The sequence below is a fragment of the Girardinichthys multiradiatus genome, chromosome 20, assembly GCF_021462225.1.
Source record: "Girardinichthys multiradiatus isolate DD_20200921_A chromosome 20, DD_fGirMul_XY1, whole genome shotgun sequence".
Classification (NCBI taxonomy): domain Eukaryota; kingdom Metazoa; phylum Chordata; class Actinopteri; order Cyprinodontiformes; family Goodeidae; genus Girardinichthys; species Girardinichthys multiradiatus.
The window spans coordinates 29,443,192-29,448,880 of NC_061812.1; positions in this window are offsets into that span (position 1 = coordinate 29,443,192).

The following is a 5,689-nucleotide window of genomic DNA, read 5'->3' on the forward strand; positions in this document are numbered from 1 at the left end:
TTGTGGGACCCTATCCTCTTCCCTTTCACTCTCCCTCCCCCATCTGACTCCCACCTCCATCCCTCCCTCCTAGTGACAACAGAGCAGCACACACACATCCCCTCCCCCAACCATGCACCCACCTCCTCCCCCTTCTCTCTTTTGTTCAAACTATTCTGGCAGGAAGGGAGAGAGAGACAGGAGAGGGAAAAGTGACCAATCATGCAATGTCAGAGAAGAGCCTAATTATCCCTGCTGTGAATGTATACATAAATAAATATAAAATATATCAGTGTGTGCAGAAGTGCATTGGTGTTTCATCTCACTTGGGAGATTGCAAACCTTCAGTTTGATGAATGGGCGTGTTGGGACACATGCGAGGGAGCGGATTTTTTTGAATTTTCTCCTTCAGTGATCACATGAGAAGTTCAGTTATTGCCAATGACTTCTATTGATCTGCTGCATCGATCTGAGTCTTGTTGGGAGGGAGGGCTTGAAACTACCATGTCAATATTACCTAATTCCTGTTGGGACCCATCCCCCTCAATCCACCGTGCGCGCGCGCGCGCATGCACACACACACACACACACACACACACACACACCACTCATCAGGCGTCAGCCTACAAACATGCAGCAAATTCAGCTCAGACATTTGACTCAGTGGATTCACTTCTTCGCCTGTAATTTATTTAGATCCTCTAAACATTTCCACACATTCTTACATTTGTTCCTTTCTTTCTGAGACCATTTTTTTCCTGTGCTTCAGGCAGCTTACACGCAGAAGCACAGCTGTGACTCTGCATTTAGAGTTATGTTATAGGCTGCTCATGTTACCATTCAGAAATAATCCTGGCCCTGCAGGACTGCTCCACTTCTGCCTCAGCAAGGATCAAAAATACATGAACATGTTTTACATATGTGAGCTATGTTTTAAGGATTGTATGTCAACAGAAAAAAAGAGATTTCACTTCATTTGTACACTGCCTGAAATATTCACAACCTTTAAATGCTTCAAAATGTGTCTGTTTACAACCACATACTTTAATTTATTTTATTAGAATTTTATTTGATAGACACACATCAGGTAGTCTGTAATTGTGAGGTGGAATTAAAATGATACATGGTTTAAAAAATCTTATATTTAAAAAAACAAGATTGAAAAGTGTGACATCTGTATTTAGCCACCCTGAGTCAATACTTTACAACCAGATACAGCTGCAAGTCTTTTTGAGTTTGTCTCTGAAAGTTTTTCCCAATTCGTCTTTGCCCAAGCTCAGTAGACAGGACGGGTGGCGTCTTGTAACATACATTTTCAAGTCTAGCCACAAGTTCTCTGTTACATCTAGGTCTGGACTATATCTAGGCCATTGTAGCACATAATTCTGCTTTGAAATAAATCACTGTATTGTAGCTCTGACCGCATGGTAAGAGTTGTTGTCCTGCTGGAAGGTAAACATTTGTCCCTGTCTCAAGTCTTTTGCAGCATTTAACAGTTTTTTTTAACAGGATTGACCTTCGCTCCACCCATCCCCTGATTAACTTTGACCAGCATTCATGTTTCTGGTAGCTAAAAGCATCTCCACAGCATGATACTGTTACCACCGTGTTTTTCTGTGGTTATCGTTTGTTAAGAGTCACATTAACTCTTGCTGCACACAACATTTTGCAAGAAGAGAAAAAGATTTATTTATTTCACGTTTGCTGAGTCCCCGTCATGGTTTGTGGCAAAGTTATCTTTTTTTGAACAACGGCTTCATATGCTCTATGAGATGTTCAAAGCTTGGGTTATTTTTTCACAAACTACTCATGTCTTAAACTTCTTCACGACTTCAACTCTGACCTTCTCAGCTGTGCTCCTTTGTCTTCATGATGCTGTTAGGTCACTTTGAAAACAACTGATCAGTTTTATTCAGTTTTATAGTTATGCTTTAAATTTCAATAAGATGCCAAAGACTGCAGCTGTAACATCAATATGTTAAAAAGGTTAAGGCCATGAATACTTTTAGAGACCACTGATCACTTTAAGGAGAGTTCTGGTCCTCCTTATATTTATACTATATCAGTGCTACAGAGGTTACAGCAGTAACCAAATAATCTGGGTGAACTGTGAGTTAAAATGTTGCCACTAACAGCAGTGGAAGTCGAGGCTTGTTATAAGACCTTTCATAGGCGACTCAGAAGAGTAATGGCTTGTGCAGCGCTCAGCCCTTTCAGCCTTACATGCTTTGCTGACAGACCCTGGAAAAAGCCCCTCTCTTATTCTACAGACAAGAAAACAATACATCTGAACAATCCCAAATGTGCTGCAGAAGCTGTTCCTTTCATCACAGGTAAGGTGGGAAGTTTGATACATTCTCACTGCCTGAGTCGAAGCCACCAGATATACTCGGTTTCGTGGCCTCTGAAAAACCTCTCCATATATGAATAAAAGTGCCAAAGTGGGTCAAAGGAGAAAGAAGGACAGAGGCCATAGTGAGCAGATCCAAACATAAAGGTGAGACTACCAGCAGCAGCTGGTAGGAAACATTTACTGACAGATTTCCATTACAGTTCCTCCACTGTAAAGCAACGCAAATGTAAACAGGAGGACAAGGTTTCCACACTCATACATGTCAGGCTTGGTGGAAATTGGAAATGGTAACTCTAGTCCTGTGCTGCTCAGGGCCTGTGGGTGGGATGGGTCACATGATATCACCCATTAGAGGCTCAGCTGTTAGCCATTCTAATTCTGTCTCAAGCAGCTGAGCGCTGACCCACTGCTCCATTGAACTGTTCCTAGTAATGATACTGGTGCAAGCGTGTGTGTGTGTGTGTGTGTGTGTGTGCGTGTGTGTGCGTGTGTGTGTGTGTGTGTGTGTGTGTGTGTGTGTGTGTGTGTGTGTAGATGACAACATGAACATGCAGATGGGGTGAGAGTAACTGGTGAAAATAAATGAAACATGGGTAACACTTTAAATATTGGTGACCAGAATTGCTTAGTTGCTATTGAGGAGCAAATCAGTGACTACTTGCTAATTAACCCTTGATTAACGATAAACTCCAGATGTAATCATGGTAAATATTTAGATATGGATTCGTTATCTAGCTTGATGGTGAGTAAAATAACACAAAGTGTCAGGAAACAACAGGAATTTATTATTAATTAACAATTACTTATTCTACGAATATTGTTAATAAGCTAATGATTTGGTATTTTTCAGCAAATTACTAATGTAAAATGATTCTATTATATAGCTTTAACAATAGCTGCATGTTAATATTTGTTATGTTTGCATCTACTTTAACCCCTTTAATCACAGAACAACAGATTTGGCTTTTTGTCAGAGATATTTGCAGATGAGCACATAAGCTAGACATCACATCGTTACACTGAAGTAATTTATTAATGCTCAGGGTGAATGCAACACTTACCTAAGGCGTTTTATCTCTGCTACAAATAGCCTGCTAACATCAAGTCAGTGACCGCATGGTTAGCTCAGAGGAAAGCTGAGGGCTGGTATCTCTGTCATTCTTATTAAGTTACAGTGCCTTGCGAAAGTATTCGGCCCCCTTGAGCTTTTCAACCTCTTGCCACATTTCAGGCTTCAAACATAAAGATATAAAATTCAAATTTTTTGTGAAGAATCAACAACAAGTGGGACACAATCGTGAAGTGGAATGACATTTATTGGATGTGTCAAACTTTTTTAACAAATAAAAAACTGAAAAGTGGCGTGCAATATTATTTGGCCCCTTTACTTTCAATGCAGCAAACTCACTCCAGAAGTTCAGTGAGGATCTCTGAATGATCCAATGTTGCCCCAAATGACTGATGATGATAAATAGAATCCACCTGTGTGTAATCAAGTCTCTGTATAAATGCACCTGCTCTGTGATAGTCTCAGGGTTGTTCAAAGCGCAGAGAGCATCATGAAGACCAAGGAACACACCAGGCAGGTCCGAGATACTGTTGTGGAGAAGTTTAAAGCCGGATTTGGATACAAAAAGATTTCCCAAGCTTTAAACATCCCAAGGAGCACTGTGCAAGCAATCATATTGAAATGGAAGGAGTATCAGACCACTGCAAATCTACCAAGACCCGGCCGTCCCTCTAAACTTTCATCTCGAACAAGGAGAAGACTGATCAGAGATGCAGCCAAGAGGCCCATGATCACTCTGGATGAACTGCAGAGATCTACAGCTGAGGTGGGAGAGTCTGTCCATAGGACAACAATCAGTCGTACACTGCACAAATCTGGCCTTTATGGAAGAATGGCAAGAAGAAAGCCATTTCTCAAAGATATCCATAAAAAGTCTCATTTAAAGTTTGCCACAAGCCACCTGGGAGACACACCAAACATGTGGAAGAAGGTGCTCTGGTCAGATGAAACCAAAATCAAACTGTTTGGTCACAATGCAAAACGATATGTTTGGTGTAAAAGCAACACAGCTCATCACCCTGAACACACCATCCCCACTGTCAAACATGGTGGTGGCAGCATCATGGTTTGGGCCTGCTTTTCATCAGCAGGGACAGGGAAGATGGTCAAAATTGATGGGAAGATGGATGGGGCCAAATACAGGACCATTCTGGAAGAAAACCTGTTAGAGTCTGCAAGAAACCTGAGACTGGGACGGAGATTTATCTTCCAACAAGACAATGATCCAAAACATAAAGCCAAATCTACACTGGAATGGTTCACAAATAAACGTATCCAGGTGTTGGAATGGCCTAGTCAAAGTCCAGACCTGAATCCAATCAAGAATCTGTGGAAAGAGCTGAAGACTGCTGTTGATGAACGCTCTCCATCCAACCTCACTGAGCTCCAGCTGTTTTGCAAGGAAGAATGGGCAAGAATTTCAGTGTCTCGATGTGCAAAACTGATAGAGACAAACCCCAAGAGACTTGCAGCTGTAATTGCAGTAAAGGGTGGCGCTACAAAGTATTAATGCAAGGGGGCCAAATAATATTGCACACCCCACTTTTCAGTTTTTTATTTGTTAAAAAAGTTTAACACATCCAATAAATGTCATTCCACTTCACGATTGTGTCCCACTTGTTGTTGATTCTTCACAAAAAATTTGAATTTTATATCTTTATGTTTGAAGCCTGAAATGTGGCAAGAGGTTGAAAAATTCAAGGGGGCCGAATACTTTCACAAGGCACTGTAGATGGTTGCAGTAAAAGAGAGTGATGTTTGAAATCGTTCTTTTTTTAATCATGGCTGCCTCCAACTACACGTCACCACCACTTGTTATCAGTAGATATGCACAGGCAAGGACGACTACAATAAAAAGCCTTTCACCTAAATCAAATCATGAATAAATAATCAAGAACTTCAAGAAAAGAAGTTCTATTGTGTTCAGGGTGCCCTCTATAGTCCAGTCAGTGCCTGGATGGTCTCCTCCAGAGGACACAACTAAGGCAATCGGTTGCCACCAGCGCAGAGCTTGCACAGCAATACCAGGAGACAGGTGTGAATGTTTCTGCATTAATTATAAGGTTAAAACTTTTGGACGTGGAAAGGAGAGCAGCAAAGCAGCTACTTTGCACCAAGACAAACATTAAGGGAAAATTGATGCAAGAAGAACTGGTGTAAAGTTATTTCCTCAAAAGATGGTACTTTCTGACTCTCATAAGTTCAGTGCTACGATGACAGTGAAGCTTCCAAACACTATTCATTCACTCACAATTTGAATGAAAAACAGAATCATATATAAAGAATGT